Genomic DNA, 18859 nt, shown 5'->3' with positions numbered 1-18859 from the left:
ATGCTTAAGTATTGTGACAGATGTTAAGGGCAGAAATTCATAAGCATGTTTCCTAATCTGATCTACAGTGATTGTATCTGGGGACAGAGGAGATCTGTGTTGTTAGGTCATTCTCATGCTTTTCACTCATTCACTCACTTTACCATGTTCATACAGGATTAAGTAGGGGACATGGTAGGCCTTGACTATATASTGGAAATTTTTGATTTTGCCCATGTTGGTATTTTCGGTGTTTTAAAAAAGGAAAATAAAAGCTGTTTTTTTTTCTTTTTTTGGCTCTGTACAGGTAAGCTATGCTCATATTCCTTTAACACTCTGTGTGGTGTGAAARGTTTGTAGTCACCTGATTCACCGCATCCAATCTGTAACAAGAAGTGAAAGAGATGGTAAGGCTGAGAAAATTTCAAATGTTGAGGTGATGATGATAGATCTGGTTGAAGCAAAGCTGTATGGCTTCATTCTGAAGATTTATAAATTATACCATCACTATAACTAATAGTGAATCATTTATGCTGGCCAATCACATCCTTTATTTTTGGCGTAGTGTTATCGTCCATTTATCGTTTTCAAGGTTAATTGCTCAATATATCATCAACTTTAGGCCATATAGCCCAACCCTTGGACAGGGGTAGCTAGTAGTATTTATTGATTTTTWGAAATAATTCCTTGATAATTACAATMACTGTAAAAAGAAGTACAAACTCTGTCAGCACTTGACTATAAATGACTTGATCTTTGACTAATTTCTTAATTATTTAAATCTAAGCTTTTAGCCAGTGGCGGGAACCACTGACTAAAATGTTAGTTGAGCTAACCATAATGCACTAATCATAAACATTAGTTCTGCTAATGCTAAAGCACTAAACCAACATGGAATTTAGCAGAAGCTAATGCTAAAGGTTTGAAGCAGCCCTGTCAGGTTCCTGACTTCAGTTTGTGGATTGAGCTAAACATTACGTTTTGTGGGTTCACTCTTTGAGGCTGCGGGCCCACCATGATTGGTTTCCTGCCCGCATTTGGGTGATGGCATGGAGGCTTGTAAAACTGAAAGCCTTTGAGCTCTCCACCAAAGAATAATTATCTAAATAGCAGAAATATATGAAAAGCTCGATAGCAACTATAGCAAGAATTAATTTACTGTAATGCCAAAATATTTTTTTCACTGATCATTTACAAAAAAAATCAAAAGTTTCGACTTGCATTTTTATTTCAACATACGTAAAATCAGAAGTTATTCAAAAACATTTTTTTTGACTCATCTCCCACCATAGACGTTTGGGTTGAATGAAAATCATTTCAAATCTAATTCTCTCAGGAGTATGAATAATTTTAGGCTCAACTGTAACTGCTGACTCTGCAATAAACCAAAAACCAGGGAGTTTACATATGACATCAAAGGCCTTTTAATATAAATTACTCTCAGGGATCAGACAGGATGAAGCACAGCATCTGTAACATGTTGCCTGCATGGGACTATTGAACATTTCTGTGAAAGGCCATTCGGACCGTGACAGCAGCAAAACGACAGTCGGATCAACTCAAACATCTGTAAACAACCACGATTCATCTCCCAGATGAGATCCACACAAAATGTTCAGGTTTGATGTTGGCGTACCTGTCAGGAGCGGCGAGCAGAAGGAGGAAGCTGCTTTGTTCGTCGGGCGATATCCTTCCTCACGGCGGCAGTGAGGGAGAACGCCCTCCTCACACAAAGGGTAGTCTCACTCCTTCACTCTGTTTATTTTTAGTCATAACATCCACCACAATTGAAAGTGCGGGTCAAGGTGAGGCTAGGACACTTGTGAAGAGGTGGGGTGGATGAGGAACAATAAACAGATGTTCTTTGATGATAATTGCAGAGAAGGGAAAAGGATTGTGGAAAGCAGGCTTTTGTGAAGCGTTCAACTTGTTGAGGCTGTCCCTCCTGCCCCTCTGGATCCTGGTAGGCGGGGGCTCGGGGGTGTATGCTGTTATAGCCCCAGGAAGCAGAGAAGGCCTGCTGGTGCCATTACCCTTATTCGCCAGAACACACATCTGTTCACAAGAGCGGCCACAAATTTGAATGCCAATACTCTTGCCTTAAACTGGCTGGAAGAGGAGAAAGAGTTTGTGTCACTCAGCGACAGTCTTCTTAGCATATAAGGTTAGGGAGCCGTAGCCTTTAATCAACTGTGGTTGTCAGCAKGCGCCCTTTACAATGGAGCCGTAACGACAGGCTGCCAGTATTACAGCCGATGAGCAGCAGCAGCAGATGATTGATTTGTGTAAATCATTTTCWTTTTTTTTGCTCTCTCTCACTCTTTTATGAGCATCAGCAGCGGCGGAGAAATGTAAGGATACGGTCACAGGATTAAGTATGGCTGCTTCTGGCTGTCCTTGTGATTAATGACCTGCCTCGGTGTTCGTCTGTCAGTAAAAGGAGCAGACGGTCTCACCACGTCTAAACAGGTGATACAGGTGACAAAAACATGTCGTMTCGTCATTTTAAAGTCGTACRGCTCTGATTTKGATTTGTCAAGCTGATCACTGTTTTTAATKTGAATTTCAAATCAGGATTATTGACAAACATTGRCCAGAGTTTTAATTTGTATATAAATGAAGTGGAGCATTTAGATGTTATCGTATTGGATATTAATTTGAAAGTTATTGATTGTTATGCGTCTCTAAATTGAGTAAGCTTAAGAATTTTTAAAGTGTACTGCAGTAGATGACTCCTGGCATAACAGCACTCATATAGGTTAGGTAGAATCTGGCRGCTATAGGCCAAAACCAAAGTGGACTTCTACCTTCAGGCCCCTTCACTTACCCAAAACCAAGACTATATGTATTTTAAAGGGGTGGTGTTATGTATTTTCCAGGTACTCAGTGCCATTTTGTTGCACAAGAAGGTAAGCAGGTTACCTTTCATAAAAATGATGTATATATCAAACATGACTTTAAACAAATTTGACTTTGCAATTTGACCTCATCACACCATTGCTTCTCCACTATGTTGTTTACAACCGTTCTTAGAAGAGTTGAACTGAGAAGTAGTTYGTCTGATGAGCTCAGCGGACGAGCAGCTCCGTCAGGTATTTGCTAATTGTTGCTGCCGCTAGTCTGGTGAAGCTGTGTGGGGAKAGCTGTGGARGAGAGGTCGAAACTCGGCTGGAGACTGCAGCTCCGAGCAGGAGCTTTGTGGAAATAGGMAGTACTTTTTCACAGCAAGTGTTAGGTTGCCATGGAAGATTCAAGAATTTCTCAAACGTGCATGAAAGAAATAMATCTAYAATCTATATGATGAGGGAATAAGATTACACCATGATATAAACCTCAAAAGTTGATTTTACATAATATCCAACCTTTAGGTTCCGTAGTATGCTAATATATAATTAATTGCTGAACAGAGGATGATCTTCGCTTTCAGACTCGAACTGTTCTTAAGTGAGGCCATATTGTAGGCTTAACTGAATCGAGCACATCCACTCTTCTCCCTGTTTTAATTATGACTCTCGATCTCAGATATTGATAGAAACGTCAGTCTCTGTGTACGGCTCGCTGTCTTGTTAACCAGATATTTGAGGAACACTTCCCTTTTTCCCGGGGATTTTTCGTTCTTGTGTCTCCTGACCTTCTGCATTAAATCAGATAGCACGCAGAAGCTGTGAGGGAAGCAAGAAGGAGGGAAATTGAGCCACTCTACATCTATCTCTCCCCAAGGGGAGTCGTGTTTCTCTTTGCACCATTTATTTGAAAGCTATCATTTCCTGGGATTCATGGCTGAAAAATGGCATTGATTCTCTGGATGATAGATGCTAAGTGTCCGCCTATCGACATGCCTATTGACAGGCCTGTGTAAATTCAGCATCTTATTACCCTGCTGGATAAATGATACACCTTGTGAACAAGGGGGCTGCARCTCAGTCGATTTCGTAGCGTCTGAACATCATAGCGCCCAGTGTCACCGCTAAGCACCGAGCAGCGTTTTGTCAAAAAAACATCCTATCTTCCTTTCTGCTGAATAATTAAACATAATGAGACAGACAGATGATAACATCCCTCTGCAAAGCATTCAGCTGTTAAATAGAAATAACTACTAAACATTTTATTCATTACTGCGCTGCACCTCAGAAGGTCAAATCTTAATCTAAAGCTGTTTYTTAATCTAATATCTCTGCCTGGAAAGTTTGCTGTAGCATTAAAGTGACTTATGCGAAGCCCTAAACCGACCCAATGTGCTCCGCAGCTTCTATACTGCATTGTTTACAAGGGCCATTTTTCTTTGACTGTGTAAGGTTTATTGCATCTTAATCCTACCCCTTTTGTAGCACTGCCTGCAAGGGCGTTAAGTAATGTCCCACTGTCAGCGGCTTTCTCTCTCTCAATTTGTTTAACAGTAATACACAATTTAACCTTCAGAATAGCATTTGCAGGTTCATAACACTTGGAACAGGTGTAATTTTTCTAACAAACACGTCGGCAATGTGACCCTATTTATCTGTGTTTCTTGTAATATATTGTATTAATCTGCAACCCATTCATGACCCATTATTTTAGCTGGACAATAATTCACTCTTAGTGTTGCGGGAAATCTTTTCAGTCCAGTTGTGCTTCGGTGTTCCAGCTTGTGATCCATTGGAGTTTGACTTTATAGCCTTTTGCACAAGAATCCATGAGCCATTATAGGTTATGAGGAGTGAAATGGGCTCTTGTGAGGCACTCAGTTGAAAAGAAAAGAAAAGGGAAAAAAAATCCGGCTTTATTGCCATCTTTGATCTTTAATGGTCTTCTGATGGCTTTCATTCAGACACAGGAAGAGCTGATAATTACTGCTGAAGGTGAGAACTTTATATGCAGTTATCATGTTACTTTTGCACATTTGGACATGTAATTAAGTTTTTTTTCCAGGTCAAAGTGATGAGGTAAAAAAACAACTACAGTCATTTATAAATCTTAGAATAGACTTAAAGATTTTCATACACGTCATCAGATATTGGTTCCATGGCCTTTTACAAGTTGTAGTGAAATCACACACGTTTGTAACCATCAACATGGTAGTGGCACAATTCTGCTTGGATATTTAACCACTTTTTTTCTTATCATATGAAGTGGAATCCATAAATTGTCAACAWAGCTGGGGTTTGTGCCATTCCCAAGGCTGCTCTCTTTTAGATGGTAATTGTGATCATTGTCCTGCTGGAACACCCATTTATGTCCAAAAGTAYAGCACTTTCTTCATTATTACATCTTCTTTCCATACACCAGCACCACTGCCAGTAAGATGTCCCCTCTGCTTAATCCATCCACCACCATGCTGACACATTTATAAGGTTTAAAAACCACCTTTACGAATTGAATCCTCTTGCCGTTGTGGTTAAACCGCTTACTCTTTGTCTTATCAAAAGTTCTTCTCTGGAAGGTATTTAGCATTTGTAGGATGGTTTTTGAATGAGTAAAACAGGATGACATTAGCTTCCTGGAATGGGACCAGACTAAACCCAATTGAAAGTGGATGGGCTATTCTTAAAAGTTGGGTCTATGTCAAGAAACCAACTAATTTAAATGAACTCTATGATGTCCAACTAGATATCCAGGTCAAATATTTGGGCAGAATTATGCCAAGAATCTTGCTAGAAAATATTTATTCAAATATTAAATATGGTGTGGGAATAATTTTAACTGCTTAGWTTAGATCGCTAATAAACAAATTCACACAAGTGCACCAGTTTCTTTGAAAAGAAATGTTTAAAAGCCATAATAAAATACTTCTGCGCCTGATGAATGCCTTCTTTATAATTTTTCAGGTCAGCATCAGCAGCCTAATCAATGCACCCAGGTCTAGTCATTCAGTCAAATRCAGGGRATAAAGCTCAACTGCAGTCATAATTGTATTATTTTAAAAGCAGAGCCGCGCGGTTACCACAAACTGAGCTGCTGCACCAACACTTACTTCTCCTTCTCATTSCAAAGATAAATTAGCTGCTTCTAAATAATGCAGTGAACCCTAATTCTCTTTGATTAGTGGCGAGTTAGATGATGGCGACCCACTGAAATTGGTCATCAACATAAATAACGAGCGAATGAACTGATAAAATGCAAAGTCCTTGGCCGTCATAAATCAAACGGAATCTACTGGCCGTGGAAGCGGGTGGAATTAGAAGTCCATGCTCCTATTAATTATGTTGCCTTCTGAAGGCGACAGCGTGATAAATCAGCGCTGAAAGGCCCTTCACTGGCTCAGCCTGAGGAGTTCGACTGCCTGCAAATTGCTTTGTGTACGCTCCTAATTGTTTCTTAAATAACCCACCTTTTTGAGGCAGGTTAGAAAGGTACTCTACCAAGACGGGTCAAGGAAGTCAGTGYTGCTCTCTCAGTCTTTCTGTGACATATTGTATTATTGCTGTATTCGGTGAACAGTTTAAGTTCAATATAAAAATGTTTTAAATTGGATTCAGTATATGGTCTGAATTTTTAGTAGCTGGACTTTGTAAAGTAGTTATTAGTAATCAGTGTCTTTATTGCATTAGGTAGATTTTTTTTTAATCAAAGTGAGAAGTAAGGGTGTAAAATTTTCTTGAAAGAAAATAGAGATATTTTTTGGGTATTCCTATTCTGAGTACTCAGAATATGGACTACAGCAGATTTCAGACTTTCAAAATTAACTCAGAGTTCCCACAAATGATAGACAACACTTTAAATTAGCAGGTTGTAAACCCATATTCTTTTGCATTTGACTTTTAGTTTTCCAAACTAAGCAACATCTGTATCACAGGATTCCTACAGATTTTCTTTGACATAAATCCATTATTTTCTGAGCTAGTAGTTCCAGGGAAACGTAGTTGGTATGAAAGACAGCTAGATCAATAGATGGATGGATTGTTGGATTTATGTTTTACAGAACTATGTAGGGCATACAGTCTAGATATACAGATAGTTTCCCATGCTCTGTTTTTATTAGTCATGCTTATTCGGGCCTTGAAAATGTTTGAGTAAAACACAKAAATCAAATTGCGTACTTTTCCAGGTTSTGTCAGACTACGTCGTTCCTGGATGTTTGTATGCAGTATTAGATGTGCAGAGGCTGATATGCTAACAACTGCTCCGTTGCAATACATTTTTAAACAACTTTGGAAGAGTTTACCTCACCTGAGTCATTTGCAATCCTCGTGTCAAATACAGTAAAATCAAATGGATAAAAAAAATGTAATTACTTCTAATTTTGTGCCATGTAATAATGATCCTTTTGTGTACTAAGACTGAGACGTTTGCCTCTTAAAGTACAATCAGCTATAAAATACTGCATTTGGCCCAGCAGCTTAACTTGCTTGTTGAGCAGCAGTAATCATCTAGCATTTAGTTTAGGGTTTCCWGGGTGCTTAGCAGGAACGTGCAGTAAAGTTAAATTGTGTGTGCTGTCTGAAACGCCAGCGGTCATACAATGTCAGTGTACGGCTTTGTGCTTCTGTCAGGGTGTTTGATGAAGGACTGAGTGCTTTGATCTACTGACAGCTCTACAGAGGAAGTGTGTGTGTGCGTGTGTGTGTGTATGTGCAGGATTACAACTTCTGAAAGTTTCCTCTATCCTTTTTTAGAGCACTAATACAAAATGGCTCATTGCAAAGGCCCTAAAGTCTCCAATATAAATACCATTAACAGTTTCTCTTCTTCAAATTCTTTTAAACTTTGCATTAGGTTTGTTCTATTTTTCTGCAAGTGTGAGCAAGTCATTGTTTTACGTGCTTAAAAAGTAAACCTCTTTTAGATTTCTAACACTTTTAAATACCGAAAGCATTAAAAATAGATACATTCTAATGGATCTTTACCAGTGTTTTTCAAGGTGGATATTAATTAGGTGCTTTTGTACAACAAGAAAAGCCAACAAGTGATAGCTTGAGCAGACAMAACARGTAGAGCACCAAAGCAACTGCGAGTGTAGTTTATGCACATAAAGTTTATCAGGTAAGAAAATTTATTGTTTTACAAATAAAAAGCTGYGGGGATGGTTTTATTTTTTCTTTCTGTGTCTGAGCTAAATGAAACAAGAAATATTTCAATGTGTTTCAAGTGTTTTCATGTCCTTTCCAACCATCACATGTGCCATTATGCTGAAGTGACCTCTTATGGACACGTGACATGTTGCTGTGGGGAAAACAAAACAGTAAATGGACTTTTAGAGGGTGGCTGACATGATAGATGATATGCTTGCGATATTGTTTGACAGTTATTATTAAAGCAGTATAGTTAAACCCCCTCTAATAAAACATGTAATGATCATTTGTTGTACATTGAGATTTAAGCTTACTTGGATTTGTCAGCTCTCAAAGCTACTGGTCCAAAACCACATTTCTCCTGATTTCACCAGACAGTTAACTCAAAAAATATGAATTCCTCTTATCTTTAACTTTTGCCAACATGTTTATTCAGAGGGATGCACGGTGTAGCAGTTAACACTGTTATATTGTAGCAATGCAAGATATAATGGCACGAACATTGGTACCAGCCAATGCTAGTCGTTTTTTAACATTACTAAATAAAACTGGGTCAATATTAACAACCAATATCTATTTCCATCATGTTGCCATTTGTTTTTGAAGTGGTAGGAGTGGAGGTTGGTCATGTGGTGAAGTCAACAGGGTGGTTGTTTTTTTTCCCCAAGTTTTCAAAAACATACAAAATCTGYACATATTGGTTATCAGTCATAACGACAATATTTATTTCAGATATCAGTGTTGGCTCACATTTTCATATCACTGCATTCTTAGTTGTASCAAGAGGGTATTGGGTTTAAATCCCAGCCTGAGTTTKCATGTTCTTTCTCAGCAAGCGTTGGAGAACGTCTCAGTGTAACTGCATGTCCACGTTAGGTTATTCCCCCTTGGGAGTGAATGAGACAGTTTGTGTGTGCAGAGCTGATTGTCGTCTGTTTTGCCTTGAGACAGACTGGTGACCTGTCTAGGGTGAATCGTTCTCACCCAATGACTCTTGGAGATAGGCATCAGCCCCTCTAGGTACCTGGATGTTTCTTCTGACTGGAAGTAATGCTAACCTCATGTAGTAGAGGTCTGACTTGAGTCTGATAAAGAGTCTGTGGATTGAGTTAAAGATTAAGGTGTTGGCAAGGAGGTCATCCAGTCTTGAAGACTTGGAACTCATTACCAATGATAAACCACGAGGACACTTGRACTATGCAGTTATAACATAGTTATTACTGCATAGTTATAACTAAATMTGTTTGAGGATTGTAAAATAACCAGTAACATGCAATTTTTTTCAAAAATAAAATGTCAACAAAAACATATTTTTTAAGAGATATTTGATGAGACCTTTATCTTATATCTTTTGAGAGATGTCTTAAATGACCATATTTCACGTCCTTACATGCCAAAGATATGAATAATTTTGGGCCYAGCTGTGTATGTGTTGATGTTTGTCCTTCTGGTGACATTCAGGCAAGTCACTGGTTGAGGTTTGAGTTTAAATAATGTTCCTGTGGGCTTGGAGGAATAATGGTCTGGGCTCTCGTGACATTGCGTCAGTGCCAAGGTGACTGACTCGAGGACTGATTGCTCCCTCTGTCTCCCCCTCTCTCTCTCTCTGTCCATTCCCCCTTCTCACCCTGTCAATAAGCATCCTCTTGTCTGATGGAGTCACATCAGGGCAATGCAGCTGACACCATGGTGTCTTTATTTCCTGCAGCAATCCTTTTACAACACACATCAGTGGTGATTAATACACTGACAGCAGCCGGGAGGTTACTCTGCCCCCCCCTTACTGCCAGCCAGCTACTGTTTCTGACAAACACACTTCTCACCTTACGTACCTAAACACACTTTATTGCACCTTCTTCCTTAATATATGGTTTTCATCAGGAGAAAGTAGAGAAATGGKGCTTCTACATTCTTCTTTACCCAGTTTAGAATTAAGTGATGGGAGCAGATGATGTTTGCTACTCCAAATCTGTCTTTTACATTAAGCACAACCTGTTTGTCCCACTTGCAGCTGTCTGCGCAGTTATTAAACCAGAGCTTTTCCGATTTAAATTTATGGCACCCATTATGCAGGAATTTACATGTCCAGGTGTTGCATCTGTTTGGCTTCAGGTAGGGGTCACTTTGATTTATTAATATCCACAGTTTCATCTGCTAGACAACCATTGACATATTGTCACCCAGGGCAGCTTGTCTCTCTGTCTTCAACAGCTGTGACAACCTGTGTGTTATTAACTCCTCGACTGATTATGCAGAGACACAGACCGAATGTTCCCCCGTCTGTGGGGTCAGATTAATGCCCATAATAGCCAATAAACAGCAAATCATAGACTTGAAGCTGAATGTGGAGTTTCTCATTATGTCTCATCAACACCTGCTTTGGAAATCTTGTGGAAGAAGAGATAAGTTAGCGGTCTTCAGGGGTGATAAGACCATCTGGGTCATTCTGTGCCATATGTTCACACTTTGTCACTGTTGAACAGTTTCAGGAAAATGTTTTTTTTTATTCTTTGTATGACTGGGAGATATGCTATTTAGCTGCTCAGCTCTTCAGATTCGCTACTTACAGGATAATGCAGCAATTGAGTGCTTTGTCCAATTATTTTTATGAATCAAAAGCACAAATACCTTTGTGCTTTTTGAAATKAAATGTAGTCAACTATTTGTAAARATTAACCTATGAGTAAARATGTCCATTTTTGTTGTCAGATCTTCCAGGACATGTTCTAACAAAATTAAATGTAAGCATTAAATTAAACAAAAGTCTTCTTGAGTASTAGAGATGCACTGATTAGAGCCTTGCASCCCATTTMTGATCTATTTCTTTGTATGAGGATTAAAATAATTACAAAATAGAAATTTTGAGCTCTTTTTAAGGTGGGATTTGGTTGCTATATCCAAATCAGGATTTGTATCTAAGAACAACACTACAAACCCATYTTGTATTCTAGTTGCAAGCTGGAAAACAAGTGAGCTTTGCTATTTCCTGTGGTGTTAATTATTATTAAGGTCATGAGTCAGAATTTCATTATTCATGTATTCAAACACTGCAACATTTTCATAGTTTCTTTTTTAGTATTATGTATCATACTGGTTTATTATGATTCATACTTTAAAAGTGACTAATTAATAGTTTAWTTATCTAGCTTTCACAACCTTTTATGCACACAACGAATATTTAAGACACTGAACTCTTGGCAGCCTCCAATTTCTCTGACAAAATTAAGATTAAACTAGGCATTTTTTTATTCTAACRGAGAAGTAGGAAACATTTTGCAAAAAGAATGCATTGTCTTTTATTAGCAATTAGCAGGGTTAGCATTACTAACTAGTCAAGTGTATTCYCTGAAGTTTGTAGACATGTCTCTTAGCTAAACCCTGACTTGAAAAGCCTGTCAACATAATCCAGATTAAATCCAGCTCTGTCCCTGACACATTGCAGTACTGCAGTAGAGGGTGAAGCTGTTTTGACCCTCTCTCTGTTTCTCACACGTTAAATGAATAGCTGACATTGGTTGTTGTGTTTTAAACCTTACAGTAGCTTCATACATTTGTTTGCTTAATTACTGACAGGCTGGGTTAGGGTTCCTTCCCCCTGTAACAACTTCCACACCAAAGAGTGTTCAAMGTCGTACTTTCGAAAAATGATTGGATTTTTAACTTTCTGATTGGCTGGTGACCCGTCAGGGCCATTCGAGCTAGGAATGATGAGATTGCTATTTCCGTAAAATTTCACAGAACATCTCAGAATATTAGGGAATACGGCAGAAAACCCAGTCATTACAGAGCATGTAATCTATTTTGGCCTCATACAACACAACTTCCACACATAAACTCCCAATCAGCAGGATGGACTTCTGAAGCCCATTGATGACCCCAGTTGTTAGGAGCCAGCAAATCTCACACGCTGAGAGATTGTCCCCTCCAGATCCCCAGATGCTACTCCCACCTTCTATCATTAACTCGGTGTCGGAGATCATAATTAGATCTCCTTGGGGCATAMGTCATATTTTGTATCCGGCCAACATTTTTAAAAGTTGTCATTCTAATTATGCAATCCGAGGCATCATGAGTCAGGTCACTCTTTTATCAGTGTCATGTAATTGCTGTGACTTGTCTTCAAGAAATGTTTCCCAGTRCAACAGCACTCTGCCATGACTCATAGTAAGAGTAAAGCTATGCAGTTAGGTTTGACTTYATCCTCTGCTCCTTCTGTAAAGCGCAATCATAACCTTCTCCGACGGCAAAAAAGGACATGTTAATGTGATTTGACAAGGGCATATTATGCACAACAAATATGCATAATTTGGCAAAAAATGGAACAGAAAATTGGAAATAAAAAAGGAACAAAGTAGATTTACATGGTTGGGTAGCCTGAATGTCTGCTATCATATTCTCTCCTGCCGCCTGCATAAAAAGCCACAGAACTGTAACAATGGGTATCAGTGGAAAGTGCTTTAAAGTTAAAGCTGATGGATGGCTTGTCAAAAAAAATAATTGCACTGGTTGGAAACTGGGTCTGCGTGCTTAGAAGGGGGAGAACAGGATCTACAGAGAGGATGATGGGAAGTGACAGTGGTCTGTCAAGACGTAGTGGCTGCCCAGAGTAGTGTGAAGCCCCAGCTAGAAGGTGGCAGAACAGAGCAGGCTGTCAGAGCGGGAAAGTGCCTTTAATACATTGAAAAGAAAAGGAATCCGCCTGTCAGACCTGTTCAGCCAGTCAAGGGAGGAGGAGGGAGCATGGAGGAATAGGTGTAGACATGGTAGAGCTGGACGGAGCCAGCCATGCCACTGGCCTGGCTACAGGAACTAACCATCTAGCCGACTGAGATGGATTGTGAGCTGCTTGAGGCGGCTACCGGCTCCAACTGGTTCCTTTTGCTGTGACAATTCATTAATCAGTTTGACGGATGTGGCCTTATTGCATGGGATATTTGACTCTTGAGTGATTGGATTGTCCAGTGCATTTTATTATTAGAGCAGTTCAGTGACAAACGTGGCCCTGTTGTAAATAACATAAGCCAGTTATTTTTAAGATGTGTGAGCTGGATTGAATTCACTTTTGATGGTATAGGTGTCAAAAACATTCCCCTGAAATTTTTCGTCCGTATTGACGTTACTGCAGCAGCGCATTCATGACAATAGTTTCCTTTTTCACCATTTCCCACAGGGGCTCTATTGGATTGAGATCTGGTCACTGTGGAGGTCACTGGAGGGCAGTGAACTCACTGTTGTGCTCATGAACTCAGCAGAGATGTGCTGGAAGTGGCCATCAGAAGATGCTCGCACTGTGGATGGACTTCATCATTAACAAAAGAAAGGTAGGCTTTGGCACTTATCCAACCTCTTACATGTTGAATTTATTTAGTATTATRTAAAAATATATATAYCTTTTGCAATTAACTAATGTAATAATAATAAAAAAGTTTTCCTAATGCTACTATTGCTGAAAAAACCTTGGATTTAAAATTTCAACTAATATTTCTTAATAAATYATTGCTGTTACGTTAACGCATTACTTCAAATGCATCTTAATACTGCAAAATTGCAACCACATGTAGTAGTTCTCAATTAAAACTTTCGATGGTAGCAAAGGGTTTTGATGTGGTCCTTGGTATATGTGAAATATACAACAGGAGGTACYGAGGTAGTATCAGGTCAACATGGGTTTTCAGGCAAATTTGTGGACATAGTCTAAAAGGGGTTAAAGTGTGCTCAGTTGATATTAAGGGACCTYAAGTGTGGCAAAATGAAACTTTTCTGCACCAAGCAAACACCAGCAGCCTGAACTGTTGACACTGGAAGCGATAGATTCAGACTAATCAATCCTCAATTTCTTGTCTTTAGCAGATACATTAGTTACAGCAAGTGATTATTGGAGCTACTGCTACGTTTCTATTATTCCAAACCAGTTTGCCCATTTTCCTCTTGACATCAGCGAGACAGTCTTATTCCACACAACTGCCCCACACTGAATATTTCCTCTTATTTAAACTATTCTCAGAGCAGCCTGTTTGGGAAACAATATCCACACCAGGTTCAAAGGCAGACAGATTCCCTTTTCCCATCATACTGATGCTCAGGTTGAATATGAATGAGTTGAGTTGCTGCCTGTGTTAGACTGATTAGCTATGTGTCGATAAATTCAGCAAATATACCCAATAAAGTGGCCAGTCAGTTTAGAGTTGCACAAAAAAAAAAAGCCACGAACAATGTGTTTTCCATTTATCTGCTTGATTCCTGCTCTTGTGCAATGCAAAAGTGTCAGTTTTTATTTTTTGTTTGGACAATGACATATAGACTGACCCAACAAAGGATCAAGTGCTGTGTAGACAGACAGCTAATAGATAGGGAGGCAAAAGGAGCCTCATTTGGAGAGGAAGGGACATTTGGGCTGCCAATATGACAAAAGAAAAGTCGACAAGCATTGATCCACGCTTGTGGATGACAGAGTAAAAATTCAGCAATAATCATGACAAATGAGGAGAGGCACCACAGCCGGAAAATTATCAATAATCCACGGCTGAGAAGAAATGCCAAGGTCAGGAAGAAAAGGCTGCTGAAGTTGTCTTCAATTGACTCTGCCAGGTGATATATTGGTGAAGATAGGGGGAACAGCCTTTAAAGCACAGTAGAAGTTGCTAATTAAGTTTGGATCCCACTGAGACATGAATGTCCCTCAATATGGATTCCTTGCAAGAACCCACTGAATGCCAAGGGCAAAGAGACCATTATGTAACACAGTTTTGGGTGGTTTTGATCTTTCACAGGGGAGCGAGTGGATGGATTTAATATATCGATAACTCAATCCTTCTTCCAAGGAAATCTGAAGAAGGCTGAGGTGTTGGTAACGTCATTTATCATGGCAAGTCAGTTTTGATGTAAGCTTCAGCTGAAGGGATTAATCAGATTTGTGAGGTACCTGTCAAAGTCAGGGTCATGATGGCTGGGCTCTGAGCTGCTTTTTCCASCATTTTTAGGTCAATTAGTTGCGGGCTAGTGCAGAAAGTCTGATCGACACAAAGAGGATGACCAATAGTTTGTTCCAACTTTGGGATTTKTTGGGAGACTGACTTTTACACTTAGACTTTGTTGTAGTACTACCCATCTTCTTCAACTTTACCAGTTTTTGCCCTTGTATCACACGCATCCATTGATGTTTTARGCCTTCCTACATTRATGCTTTTGGTCCAATTTATACATTAAATGTAGGGACTGTGATCACTGARCAACCAAAAATATCCCTAAGCAAACCCCTGCTGCTAAATAGGATGTTGCTGTATATATCAGATACATAGACATGTCCTTAGAGTAGACTACAAGTTCATAGTGTGAGCTGTTCCCCTTGTGGATATGAATTGCCTCATGGCTGGAATATGAAAAAATTCAAAATTCAAAGACAGTATTTAAGTAAGCAGTTCCTAAATAGACAGTAGCTAAAATGTTTCATCAAGCAACTACAATATATTACTAACTTCAAATAGCGTTTCCATGACTTTTATGTCCGTACGACGTGAGGTATCTTTGGCACCTTTGTCATAAACAGAAACACATATGGCAGCCATGTGCTCCATGCACTCAGCCTCCCATTTGTTGTAACAGGGACAGTATGAATGAAATTTATTTTCCAGTTCCTCCACAAAGCTACCCTTGCACTTTGACATCTTGTAAGCATCAACAACAGCGCTGCAGAGCAWGCAGGTGTCTGAACGGATGAGAACAACCCAATAGGCAGCAGACAGGATGTTGTATTCCATGCATTGCACCAGTCAATTTATGTATGCCTATCAGTGTCCTTAAAAATCAATGAAAACTCTGACAWTTTCATCAATCAATGAATGCCCCCAAGATGCTCTGAACAAAACATGAAAAGTGGACATGTCTTGGGAAAAGAGGACATTTGGTCATCCTATTCAACAGCTAAGAGTTCTAGATTAATTAAGCAATTAGACTGCTTAAAACTTTAGTTTTCTATAAAATGTCGACAGGTACTTTCTTTTACCTTGTGAGTGATCTAAGTCTACAAGACGACTAAATGTGGTTTCAAGTTTTGTTGGTTAAATTAAACCAACTGCTTGGTATGAGAAAAGGTTACTGAGTGTTTTAAATGCCACTAAAAGTTGCTAAAGATGTAATCACCTAATTTACATAATTGGTCATCTGCATGTAATTTCAATGGGCACTGTATTAGCGCTGAATAATGTAATGGGAGTCATACTAAGTGAGTATCAATCACTATAAATGGGTTTAGAACTAGAAAGGAACTTTTATATTGCATTTCATTTGTCTGGATTGTTTTTTTTATTCTAAGCTCCTCTAATAAAACATAATTGTTGTGGACATACACATTACCAATCTAARTAGGCCTAAAAGAAACAATACAAATATAGTGATTTGTTGTAGTACAGTGATTTATTTTGGCCAAAAAACAAGGAATCCACTGGTRGTTTCTTAATTCTTGGTGAAAAAAGAAACTTGCCCCTGGCTGTAAAGTATTTGCTTCATACAGAGGGTCTGGACTCAGCTATTGAAAAACGATCACTTCCTGGAGACTTGGGCTCTGTTGACATTTTAAATTTTACCCAACCCAACATATATAATGTGCCAGTTCGTCCCTATGAAGTTTGCCGGAAATAACCTGCTTTGTAAAAAAATAAAATAAAAATAAAAATCTCCACTGCAAGGACAGAAGTGCCAAACTGAATGAGGCGACTGTTAATGTTAATTCAATATTTGGAAGAGTGGTCAACATAATCAACAAATAATAATTTAAGTTGAAATTATTTCCTTTTCATATAAAGAAAAAGCATTATTTYGTATCTGACAAAAAAGACCATTTATTCTTACTTCTATAACAATAATGTTTAATCTATTGGTCATCCAGGTTACATTAAGGCTTTCTATAGCTTTAGTTTCCTGTTATTTTATTAAACTGACTTAATCAGAACARAATATTCACAATTTTGTTAGTTTTGTGGTGCAAAATCCCTCTAATATAGCTATACAAAAACAGGCTGATATGAATTGGGAGTATATTTTGGGTAAATCTTGCAGTCTTACCAAGAATAATAGTTGGCGCTACTTTAGTTTCTTCTGTWCTTTCTCTTGCATCACATTSAAATTTTTGAAACCTCAATACATCTTGATACCGTTGTCATGCTGACACAGCCAACTGAGCTCCTTTTTGTGCAATGCAAATTATGCAATGGAATTGCAAACGCACTAAAACCACCAGTCGGGCTTTTTAGACAAAGTTCAATGGGCCACGGGGTCAAAAAGACAAGAGAATAATTTACTAGCTGTGTCATGCTCTTGTGATCGAGTCGTCATTCTGGCTTTGGGATTTGATTTGTGGCCTCATTGTGAAAAGTGGCATCTGTCTGTAAGTATGCGCACTTCAGGGAAGGTGTGCTTTCTCACATCTGTGGTCTAAACTAGCATGCTGCTGATAACAACAAGCGATATTAATCCTTAGCTGGTAAAATCCGTCACGCTGTAAAGAGAAGAGACCAGAGTTTAGGTGTGAAACAATTAACCATCCACTGCTGTTCATTTGTTAAAGCTTGTTTGGTGTGCCTGCCAGGTCTGTGTATTGTTCACATCCATTCACACAGAGGGGTAAATTTTGAATACTATTAACATCATTATGTTACACCGCCTCAAGAGGGATGATCGCTCTGCTGCCCCGACGCTGCCCACACACTTCCTTTGCCTTTGCTGTAAGGATAGGGAACAGTTCCTGTTTTTCTGGAACCATCTGTAAGGAAAGAAAACAGCCCAAGGTAAAAACGATGACTGCAACCTGGCAAAAGATTAAACAGTCCCTCAGAAAAAGCCATTAATAATTCTCATATTTTGGAAACAGACCATACATACAGAATCTGTGGTATTTAATCTCCCCTCTCTGCGAATAAAAGAAGGTCAAATGGGAGGGAGAGACTTTTTTCCCCTCTCCAGCTCAGAGTGATGGGCCTAGGTTTTCCAAGGCACGCCATTTGTCTGTCAGGACTGTGAGTGGAGCCAGTGATTTAGTTTCCATCACATGAAGCTCATGTCCGGTTGATGATACTGCCAGGCGGGATATGGGGAGAATTTGTCACCTAGAGCTTTGACAGGGAGATAATTGCTGATAGTTAGCAGAATAATAGGATGTGTGCCTTACTAGCCTCTAAGGGTTTAGAAATATTTGTTTTTGCACTGTTTAAAGCTTGTTTTCCCTTTTCGTTTCAAAATGTAATTTGACAGAGACACTCAGAGAAAGTTCAGTAGAATCAAGGTCTGCGCTTCYCATATATCGAGGTGAATATGCAGAGGTCAGGCAAGATRCCCTCTGTCCAGTGAGTGTTTTAGACACCACCTCARCACCTCTATCAAGTGGCATCCGCCCACAAACAGCAGCTTTGCCAGTAGCAACAATGAAGAGACATTCACAGAACCAAAGAACGACGTCAAACCTGACTAAACCTGGAGATTTTCTTAAAGWTTTTTTYYWAAWWRKKKKYTWRKKRAMCMAMMWWAMYWWTTKSYKSYTTTYYKKTTTTTYTATTTTTATAAAAACAATTCAAGACTGCTATGCATTATGTTTATAGTTTTTGTGTAAATACYGTGAGCGCTTTCCTTTGTCAGAGTTTTCACTGCCAGAAGATGACTCAAAGTTTGCTAGCTTTGTATCCGATTGGTGTTTTAAAATKAAGTTTTTGGAAGCACGGAGGCATAAGGTGTSACTGTAGAGGAAACTGTCTGTGCTGAATTGAGGCTGCGATGGAGATAAAGTGCTTCGGCAGTTAACAGAAAGATTTAAACAAAGTAGTTTTGTACTCTATCTGATTTTATTTGAGTACACTAGTCTTGCTATGTTGTCCTTTTGAATTTTTATAAAACAGTGAAACTTT

The 18859-nt window shown here is 39.0% G+C and overlaps 1 long non-coding RNA gene across 1 annotated transcript in view; it reads left to right on the top strand.

Moving 5' to 3' along the window:
- Positions 1 to 13281, top strand: part of LOC103481474 (uncharacterized) — a 97250-nt gene extending 83969 nt beyond the window's left edge. Inside the window, exon 4 of the long non-coding RNA XR_536307.1 lies at positions 13138 to 13281. This is a non-coding gene — a long non-coding RNA (uncharacterized LOC103481474). The remainder of the gene's footprint in view (positions 1 to 13137) is intronic.
- The last annotated feature ends 5578 nt before the right edge of the window (positions 13282 to 18859 follow it).

This window comes from Poecilia reticulata, linkage group LG19 (assembly GCF_000633615.1).
Source record: "Poecilia reticulata strain Guanapo linkage group LG19, Guppy_female_1.0+MT, whole genome shotgun sequence".
Lineage (NCBI taxonomy): Eukaryota > Metazoa > Chordata > Actinopteri > Cyprinodontiformes > Poeciliidae > Poecilia > Poecilia reticulata.
Note: the sequence above shows the minus strand (reverse complement) of the source record. Positions and strands in the feature narration are given on the sequence as shown.